Source organism: Anomaloglossus baeobatrachus, unplaced genomic scaffold (genome assembly GCF_048569485.1).
Source record: "Anomaloglossus baeobatrachus isolate aAnoBae1 unplaced genomic scaffold, aAnoBae1.hap1 Scaffold_2661, whole genome shotgun sequence".
Classification (NCBI taxonomy): Eukaryota; Metazoa; Chordata; class Amphibia; order Anura; family Aromobatidae; genus Anomaloglossus; species Anomaloglossus baeobatrachus.
The window spans coordinates 33,270-44,242 of NW_027442185.1; the positions used below are offsets into that span (position 1 = coordinate 33,270).

The 10,973-nt window shown below is 50.6% G+C and overlaps 1 pseudogene; it reads left to right on the forward strand.

Annotated features, from left to right (window-relative positions):
- The first annotated feature begins 1,346 nt into the window (after positions 1 to 1,346).
- On the forward strand, positions 1,347 to 1,552 carry LOC142264478 (U2 spliceosomal RNA; annotated as a pseudogene).
- The last annotated feature ends 9,421 nt before the right edge of the window (positions 1,553 to 10,973 follow it).

Sequence of the window (10,973 nt, forward strand, 5' to 3'; positions counted from 1 at the left end):
CCTTTTATTCTTCAAAAGTCTAGCGGATGTTTGCTGAAGACTTGCTCGTATTCTTGCACTAGCCTGTAGACCCCCTTCTTGTGATGTGAAGGTGTGGAGTCAGTGCCTACGTGTAATTCCTTACACCACTCCTATGGCTGACTTGGTGAGCTGTCACTGAATGGGTGGGCTGAAGCAATGGTGGATGCTGCTGTTTGGATAGCATGTGTATCTACTGAGAACAGCTTATCAATGGTGGCAAATCGGAGCAGCTTAATTTCTTGCTCTCCGCAGTTCAACACTCTCATGGGCACTCTTCCCTTCCATATTAATGAATAAAACTATGATGTAAATAGCATATAGATACCCCACAAATGCAGATAAAAGTAGGTTATGGGAAAAGGGGGAAGAGAGAAACAGGAAAATAGTGGAATAAAGTATACCTTCCAGGTGGGAGAGGAAATGGCAGCACAGCCAGTGGAGGTGAAGCAAGGGGAGCCTGCAACTAAAGAGTTGAGAGCGTTATCACATGGTGACTGAGCCTGATTGTAACGGGAGCATAGAGGTGCCGATCCTGTCTTACCTGCGTTGGTGTAGAAGTGGGTGTCCTGTGGTGGAGTCAGCTATGTGCAGTGGTGGCCGTGGGTTCTTTTATGTGCGACCGTAGTAATAGCTGCGCCCACTTCCTGTATGGGAGTGGAATGCAGTGAGGGTAATGGAACGCACGCCTGCGCATTTGTGTTTAACGTCGCGCATGTGCAGAACGGAGAAAAGGCTGCGCTCACTTCCTAATGAAAGGGAGTGAGACGCATCTGGGAAGGGAAGGGAAAAGATTAGGGTTTGGGGATGATGAAAGGGCTTTCTACGGACAAGGATGGCAAAGGGTGGCAGTGACGGAAAGTCAGGCAGCCTGTCCTGTCCTGTCCTGTCCGTCCGTCTTTTTGTATCATGAATTGGAAAGACTGCAAGGGGGAGGGGAGGTGCTTGTGTCCAAAAGGAGGAGTTATTCAGATTCATTGCAGTGGGCGGCGGCTGCAAAAAGCACCATTCTTCTTGTTTTTGCTCTGCAAAACAGCCTTTTCAAGGGTTGGCTTGGGTGACAAAATGTCTTCTGTAGGCGTGGGTTTGTCTCCCTCTCCCTAAGATGTGTCCGGTATAGGCCAGGGTGCCACTCAAGGCCGTAACCAATTCGGGTTATAGCTTCTCGGCCTTTTGGCTAAGATCAAGTGTAGTTTCGGAGGACGCTACCTTGGTCGGTACTGGAAGGTGCCTGGGATTGCACGTCTGCCGGCCTTGAGGAAGTGTGTGTGCCTTCTGGTGACACATAGCCCTCTTGTGCCTGGACGGTTCCCAGGCAACGGGAGGCGATCACCTTTGTTATTTTGAAGTCCTACTGATAAACAGAAAAAAAAAAAATTAAATCTGTTCTTATCAGTTTAATATCTGATACGTCCCCTCTCTGGGGACCATATATTAAATGGATTTTTAGAACAAGGAGATGGAAAAAATCTTGCTCTGTCCACTCCACGCATTGACCTGGTATTGCAGTACCTCCAGGACCGGTGCACCCCTTCTTAACCCAGTTTCCAAAAGCAGAACTCAATTCACCTGATTCAAATGAGCCCCATTAGTGAATTGAAAGAAAGCAAAAACTTTATATGCACCTCAATTTGGCCAATTCACTTTTCACACTTTCACCCTTTTTTTTATCTTTCACACCTTTTACTTGCTTTATTGATGCAAAAAGCTGTGCCAAATAGCAAACTCATCTCCACTCAACTTGACCAACTCTGCTATGTCCCGTGCAGTATCTTATTCTCAGTCTTATCTAGATCATTTGCAATTGAATAGAATAGATCCCTTTTGGCTGCTTATGACTGTGTAAAATATGTAGTTTTACTGGGCTGGGATGAGAGAATCCATTGAAGCATGGTGTAGGGATTGTGGTTCCTGTGTGCTAAGAAGAGAGGCTGGCACCAGCCAGAAAGCCCCATTGCAGCCAATAATCACTTAATAACTTTTTCAACTTGTCATCATATGGGAGGCCTTCCATTCCTTGTAGTAGTCTAGTTGCCCACCTTTGAACTGACTCTAACTTCTGAATGTCCTTTTTAAAATGTGGAGCCCAAAACTGGTTCCCATATTCCAGATGTAGCCTTACAAGTGATTTATAGAGGTGTAACAATACGTTGGGATCACGGGATCTAATCTCCCTTTTTATACACCCTAAAATCTTGTCCCAAGCAGCATTCCATCAGCCTCTGGAAGGTTCCTGGCGCATTGCACAGCTCGAAGGGCATGCTTTTGAACTCGCAGAGACCCATAGGGGTGGCGAAGGCGGTCTTCTCCCGGTCTGCCTCAGCAACGGACACTTGCCAATAGTGACTAGTGAGATCAAGGGTAGAAAAATAATTTGCAGTTCTCAATGCAGCTAGCAATTCCTCAATACGGGGAGTGGTGCCGTCCTTCTTTTTTAACAGGATCAACAGAGCTGCCCAAAGGCTACAACTGTCAAGGATAACCCCAGCCGCCTTCATGTTGCTCAACATGTCCTTGGTACACTGGCAATGTGAAGGTGGTATTGGCTTATAGCTCTCTTTGATGGGTGGGTGTGCACCTGTGGGGATGTGGTGTTGGACCCCTTTTATTCCCCCAAAATCTAGCGGGCTTCCCACCGGTAACCCGCTCCCCAGCTTGGATGGATGCTGAGGGAGCCCCTTTTGCCCGCAGGCTCTGGCCCTGGGAACTGTAGCCTTGGCGGTGACTGTGCTTCCCTCTACGGTGTGAGCTGTTGCCTTCAATCGGGTCTTGACTGCTGGGAAACCCTGGAGGTTCCTGTCGCTAACGGATTTGACCGGTTTTACGGCGACTCCTAGCCTGGTCGGGGTCCGTAGGCCCTGCCGGATGGTGCTGGCTTCTCTTCACTCCCCGATCTGGTACCGGCGGGCCACCGCCCATCCCCGGTCCTTACGGTTCACTCCAATCAGCCTCTCCTGCAGAAGGTCACCACCGTCTGCCAACCTTGCTGAGTGCCCGGGCCACACACCCGGACACGGTCAGTCTCCTCTCCTCTTCACTTCTCTAACTCCAAAACTGATCTCTAATCTGACTCCTTTTCCCGCCTCCAGGACTGTGAACTCCTCGGTGGGTGGGATCAACCGCCTGGCCCACCCCCTGGTGTGGACATCAGCCCCTGGAGGAAGGCAACTAGGATTTGTGTTTAGCTTCGGTGTGCCTAGCCGGAGTGTAGAGTGTGTTGGTGTAGTACCTGTGACGACCTGGCTTGTCCAGGGCGCCACATTCCCCTATAGCAAAATGCAGACCGTCCGCGGGCTGCCCGTCCATCACCGGTTTTATTTTCACAACTGAAAAAGAATAAAACGGTAAAACATGTAAAAGCATCATAAACATTTTACAACGGTACAGCTTCCGCTCTTCTCCCACCCAAACAACCTGGCCCTGATGCTGCCCCTAAGAAGCGGGCAGCACCCCTTGACCCCAGTCCAGCACCAAGTTGCCCGAGCGGGTTCTGTCTCTTTCAGGGGGCCCACGTCCAAGGGGACCCCTGAACCCCCGGAGGATCGCCACCGGTTACGGTAGTGGCGGGCCTAGGCCATCCCTTTCCTCCAGGCCCATCCTCCCAAATCAGCCTCTCCTGGTCGGTAAGCACCCTCTCCGGGTACCAATGCGGTCAACAGAAATAAGCCTGGAAAGCCTTAGCAGCGGTGCGGCCGGTTAAGTCCTTAACTGGGACAACCACCAGGAACCTCGAGTAGTGGTCTACGATGGTCAGAGCGTAGGTGTACCCACTTCGGCTGGGGGTGAGCTTTACATGGTCAAGGGCAACCAGCTCCAGCGGTTGGTGTGTAATGATCGGGTGTAGGGGTGCCTTCTGGCTGGCCTCGTCCTTCCTTCTCAATGCGCAAGGGCCACATTCTCGGCACCAGGCCTCCACAGATTCCCGCATTCCACTCCAATAGAACCGCTCTCTTAACAACATCTCTAGCTTCTTCCACCCGAAGTGCACTGCACCATCATGGTATGCTTGCAGGACGGTGGGCACGTTAGCCTGGGGAATCACCAGCTGGCGGATCTTCTCGTGAGTCTTTGGATTAATCAGCTCGCGATACAACTTCCCCTGGTGTAGGTATAGCCGGGTCCGTTCTTGCCACAGATGTTGGGCTTCGGCAGGGGCAGCAGGGTCTATCCCAGCAGAACCCTGTTCCACTAGAGTCTTGACCAGGCGGACAGCAGGTGCCTGGTCCTGAGCTTCCTGCCAGTCCTGTCGGGGCAGCGGATCCAGGTTCACCCGTTGTTGGTAGACGTGCACCTTCTCAGTGAATGGCCGGTGAAATGCAGGCAACTCGATCTCTTCGAGGTCATCATCCTCTGGCCCCTCTTCCGACAGGTGGGGCATCCGGGAGAGTGCATTGGCATTGACGTTGGTACGGCCGGCCCGGTACTTGATGGTGAAATCGTAGTTGGCTAACCTGGTCACCCACCGCTGCTCCAACGCGCCCAGCTTGGCCATATCTAGATGGGTCAGCAGGTTATTGTCTGTGTACGCGGTGAACTTGGCTGCTGCCAGGTAATGGCGGAACCGCTCGGTGATAGCCCACACCAGTGCCAAGAGCTCAAGCTTGAAGGAGATGTAGTTCTCAGGGTTCCTCTCAGTCGGTCGGAGTTTTCGGCTAGCATAAGCTATTACCTTTTCCCTTCTGTCTTGGACCTGGGATAGAACAGCCCCCAAGCCCACATTGCTGGCGTCGGTGTAGAGGATGAATGGGCGGCTGTAGTCAGGGTACGCTAGGATTTCCTCTCCGGTCAGGGCTGTTCTCAGCTGGCGGAAGGATTCCTCATGCTTTTCTTCCCACACCAATGGGGCTACTAGGGATCTACCACCCTTGGTCTGTCCTACGAGGAGGTCTTGCATGGGGGCAGCCATCTTTGTGTACCCCTTAATGAAGCGACGGTAATATCCCACCAGGCCCAGAAACTGCCTCACTTCCCTCACTGTGGTCGGTCTCGGCCAGTCTTGGATGGCGGTGATCTTCTCGGGGTTGGGGGCGACACCTTCCGCACCAACCACATGTCCTAGGTACTGCACTCTGGGTTTCAGCAGATGACACTTTGAGGGCTTCAACTTCATCCCATACTTGGCAAGGGACGCGAACACCTCGGCTAGGTGCTCCAGGTGGGCTTCATACGTCTGTGAGTACACAATCACATCATCCAAGTACAGCAAAACGGTCCCATAGGCAGTCTTCTCTCGGTCTTCCGGTGCCACGGCCACCTGCCAGTACCCGCTGGTGAGGTCAAGGGTGGAGAAGTAGTTAGCGGTTCTCAGCGAGGCCAGGGACTCTTTGATGCGGGGCAGAGGGTAAGCATCCTTATGCGTTATCTGGTTAATCTTCCGGTAATCCACACACATCCGCATGGTGCCATCCTTCTTCTTAACCAGCACCAACGGAGCGGCCCAGGGACTACAGCTGTCCCTAATAACCCCTGCCTCCTTCATGTTCCTCAATATGTCTTTGGCGCATTGGTAGTGCGCAGGGGGAATAGGCCTGTATCTCTCTTTAATAGGGGAGTGTGTACCGGTAGGGATGTGGTGTTGAACCCCTTTAATCTGCCCAAAATCTAGAGGGTGCTTGCTAAAAACCCGCTCATACTCCTGTACCACCCGGTATACCCCTTCCTTGTGGTGTATGGGGGTATCATCAGTGCCGACATGTAGCTCTCGATACCACTCGCCTAACTCCCCCAGGGATGAGTGGGAACCGGCAGCAGGCGGTGTGACCGGGGGAACGGCTTCATGGATCGTGTGGGGATCTAGAGTGAGCAATTTGGCAAGGGTAGCGTACCGGGTGGTGCATGAATGCACACATATTGGTTTTATAATCTTATTGTATTACTTTATATTCTTATTTCACTTGTGCATATCTCCACCATAATCCTGGCTAAGAAATATAGCTTTTTTTGGGGTACACAGGTAGTAAGGTCTTCTTTCTATTTCTTTAGGGGTGATATAGCCTGGTGGAACTCTAGACCTCTAACATTATATATGCACCCTTTTTCTTTATGGTTCTTGGACACCTTATAACATTCTTCCATACATATATATCTTTCTCATAAATTATAAATAATTAGGCATTTTTATATATTTTATTTACATTTTCATAAATAACTTTTTACAAAGCATGGGGGACATTCTCACATACATATAATTTTCATGTACGCATTCTGAAAATTTACGCATAAACCGTACACACTCCTTTTTGTAACAATTTCTATAACTCATTCGCTGAACTCTCATCCCGGATATTCATTCTTACACCGAATTTCCTGTTATAACACAACATTCATGATTTTTATTCAATTTATTTTTATTTTTTAGGTTTATTAGTAGTGATGAGCGAGTACTAAAAAGCTCGGGTGCTCGAAGCTCGGGCCGAGCCTCCCAAGATACTCGTGTACTCGGCCCGAGCACCGAGCCCAATGTTATCCTATGGGAGACCCGAGTATTTTTGTGAAATGACCACTGGCAGCATGTAGAAACCCTAAAAATGGCACAAAAGTCTCCGAAGAGTGCTCAAATGACATGGCAACAGCATGGGGAAGACCCCTTGAAGCATTTATCACTCAAAAGTCACAGCTTTGAATAATTTTGTCCGCGTTTTACGCCATTTTTACGGACTCACCAGAAAACCTTCCAAAATGACACCAAAATGATTTTTCATAGCGGAAATGTTAAGGGCACATACCCAATAGTGAGATAGAGCTAATGTATGTTACTTTTTGAGATCAATACATGAAAGATTTTACGTAAAACATTGTGTGGCACTCCGATGTCCCTGAGAAGAGACGTACATAAAGGCCTCTGAGTCTAATGTGCCCATTTTGAGGAACTGAGTCTTTGTAGTATTTTCCTTTGCCAGGGCAGTCCAAAATTGTGAGGTTCACCAATGCCCCTGCATACAGACGTGCATGATGGCCTGTAAACCTGAAGTGCCCATTGTAAGGAAGTGGGTCTATTGTAGTATAGCCCTTAGGCAGGGCAGCCAAAAATTGGGAGGCTCCACGTTGTCCCTGGATAGAGACGTGCATGAGGGCCTCAAAACATTAAGTGTCCAGTGTCAGGAAGTGGGTGTATTATAGTATAGCCCTTAGGCAGGGCAGCCAAAAATTGGGAGGCTCCACGTTGTCCCTGGATAGAGACGTGCATGAGGGCCTGTAAACCTGAAGTGCCCATTGGAAGGAAGTGGGTCTTTTGTAGTATAGCCCTTTGGCAGGGCAGCCAAAAATTGGGAGGCTCCACGTTGTCCCTGGATAGAGACGTGCATGAGGGCCTGTAAACCTGAAGTGCCCATTGGAAGGAAGTGGGTCTTTTGTAGTATAGCCCTTTGGCAGGGCAGCCAAAAATTGGGAGGCTCCACGTTGTCCCTGGATAGAGACATGCATGAGGGCCTCAAAACATTAAGTGTCCATTGTCAGGAAGTGGGTGTATTATAGTATAGCCCTTAGGCAGGGCAGCCAAAAATTGGGAGGCTCCACGTTGTCCCTGGATAGAGACGTGCATGAGGGCCTGTAAACCTGAAGTGCCCATTGGAAGGAAGTGGGTCTTTTGTAGTATAGCCCTTTGGCAGGGCAGCCAAAAATTGGGAGGCTCCACGTTGTCCCTGGATAGAGACGTGCATGAGGGCCTCAAAACATTAAGTGTCCATTGTCAGGAAGTGGGTGTATTATAGTATAGCCCTTTGGCAGGGCAGCCAAAAATTGGGAGGCTCCACGTTGTCCCTGGATAGAGACGTGCATGAGGGCCTCAAAACATTAAGTGTCCATTGTCAGGAAGTGGGTGTATTATAGTATAGCCCTTAGGCAGGGCAGCCAAAAATTGGGAGGCTCCACGTTGTCCCTGGATAGAGACGTGCATGAGGGCCTCAAAACATTAAGTGTCCATTGTCAGGAAGTGGGTCTTTTGTAGTATAGCCCTTTGGCAGGGCAGCCAAAAATTGGGAGGCTCCACGTTGTCCCTGGATAGAGATGTGCATGAGGGCCTCAAAACATTAAGTGTCCATTGTCAGGAAGTGGGTGTATTATAGTATAGCCCTTTGGCAGGGCAGCCAAAAATTGGGAGGCTCCACGTTGTCCCTGCATAGAGACGTGCATGAGGGCCTCAAAACATTGTTCCCATTGCAAAGGAGCGGGTCTCCTGTCGTTGTAATGTCCATTCTGCAAAGAATGGGCGAAAAAATTTACCACTGGGGGTATACCTGAAACAAAGGCCTAACTCTTGTAACGGTCATCATGGTGGCGCATGAGGAGAAGGAGGAGCAGTCCAGCGATTATCCAAAGTCCAGAAGTGTGTACCCATGGGTGACTGGAGGTACATGGCAAATTCCCGTTACAAACTTTAAATTCCGCTCTCATTTGCTGGTGGTGTGGTGAAGTCTGGCCCAATCCAACCCTTGTTCATCTTGATCAGAGTCAGCCTGTCAGCATTTTCAGTTGACAGGCGGGTGCGTTTATCTGTAATGATTCCACCTGCGGCACTAAAAACACGCTCTGACAAAACGCTAGCGGCAGGGCAGGCCAGGACTTCCAAGGCGTAGAGAGCCAATTCATGCCACGTGTCCACCTTGGATACCCAATAATTGTAAGGCACAGAGGAATGTCGGAGTACAGTTGTTCGATCTGCAAGGTACTCCTTGAGCATCTGGGCAAACTTAGGATTTCTTGTGGCACTACCCCGCACCTCAGGGGCTGTGGTACGTGAGGGGCTGAGAAAACTGTCCCACATCTTAAAGACTGTTCCCCTACCTCTGGCGGATTGGACTTGTGCCTCTCTCGGCTGTACGCCTTGGTTGTCCACTGATTCCTGACCTATGCCGCTAGCGTTTTGTGAGGGGAATGCTTTGCCTACTTCCGTGACTATGGCCTTCCGGAACTGCTGCATTTTGGTTGACCTCTCCGCCTCGGGAATAAGAGACATAAAGTTCTCCTTGTAGCGTGGGTCTAACAGTGTTACCAACCAGTAATGATTGTCGGCCAAGATGTTCTTAACGCGAGGGTCACGAGACAGGCAGCTTACCATAAAGTCAGCCATGTGCGCCAGACTCTTAACAGCCAGGACTTCAGTAGCCTGACCAACACGTTGACTGAACATGCTGTCCTCCTCCTCCTCCTCCTCCTCCTCATCTACCCTGTCCTCTGGCCAGCCACGCTGAACCGAGGATATGACTGGTGTGCATGTCATATCCTCAATTTGGCCGGAGATTTGCTCCATGTCTTCATCCTCCTCCTCGTCATAGTCCTCCACTGCACGTTGTGATGAGACGAGGCTGGGCTGTGTGTTATCACCCACACCCACTACTGTTTCTTGCTGCAACTCATCGCGCTCCGCCTGCAATGCATCATGTTTGGTTTTGAGCAGAGACCGTTTTAGAAGGCAGAGTAGCGGTATGGTGACGCTAATAATGGCGTCATCACCACTCACCATCTTGGTGGAGTCCTCAAAGTTTTGGAGGATGGTACATAGGTCGGACATCCATCTCCACTCCTCAGGTGTTATGTGTGGAGTTTGACCCATTTCCCGACGGCTTAGGTGATGCAGGTACTCAACAACTGCCCTCTTCTGCTCACATATCCTGACCAACATGTGCAGAGTTGAATTCCAACGCGTGGGGACATCACACACCAGTCTGTGAGCCGGAAGATGCAAACTGCGCTGAAAGCCGGCAAGGCCGGCTGAAGCAGTAGGTGACTTTCGAAAATGTGCAGACAGGCGGCGAACTTTTACCAGCAGATCAGACAGCTCTGGGTATGACTTTAGAAACCGCTGAACCACGAGGTTGAGCACATGGGCCACGCATGGAACATGTGTCAGCTGGCCTCGCCTCAAAGCCGCCACCAGGTTCCGGCCATTGTCACACACGACCTTTCCTGGCTTTAGGTTCAGAGGTGTGAGCCAGTGATCTGCCTGCTGTTTCAGAGCTGTCCACAGCTCTTCTGCATTGTGGGGTTTGTCACCTATGCAGATTAGCTTCAGCACAGCCTGTTGCCGCTTCGCCGAGGCAGTGCTGCAGTGCTTCCAGCTTGGGACTGGTGTGGAGGGTACAGTGGATGAGGATGCGCAGGAGGAGGAGGAGGCTGAAGAGCATGACATTCCGGAGCTGTAGAGTGTGGGTGAAACACTGACTGAGGTAGGGCCTGCAAACCTTGGTGTGGGAAGGACGTGTTCCATCCCTCGCTCAGACTGGGTCCCAGCTTCCACAATATTAACCCAGTGTGCCGTCAACGAGATGTAGCGGCCTTGCCCACAAGCACTTGTCCACGTGTCTGTGGTTAGGTGGACTTTGGGTGAAACAGCGTTGTTCAGGGCACGTGTGATGTTTTGTGACACGTGGTTATGCAACGCGGGGACGGCACACCGGGAGAAATAGTGGCGGCTGGGGACCGAGTAACGTGGGACAGCTGCCGCCATCAGGTCGCGGAATGCTTCTGTCTCCACCAGCCTAAAAGGCAACATTTCCAGCGCAAGCAGTCGCGAAATGTTAGCATTTAGAACTGTGGCATGTGGGGTGTTGGCAGTGTATTTGCGCCTGCGTTCAAAGGTTTGCTGAATGGATAACTGAACGCTGCGCTGGGACAAGGACGTGCTTGATGATGGTGTTATTTCTGAGTAGGCAACTGCAGGTGCAGGACCGGAGGAGGCTTGTTCGCAGGCAGCATGGACAGGGGATTGGCTCGCATGCACAACCAGCGAAGACGTAGCAGTGACATTAGCAAGCACTGCTCCTCGACTCTGTTGTACTTCCCACAAAGTCGGGTGCTTGGCTGACATGTGCCTGATCATGCTGGTGGTGGTCAGGCTGCTAGTTTTGGTACCCCTGCTGATGCTGGCATGGCAGGTGTTGCAAATGACCTTTTTAGAATCATCTGGATCCAACTTAAAAAACTGCCAGACTCGGGAAGACCTAACATTTGTACAGGCA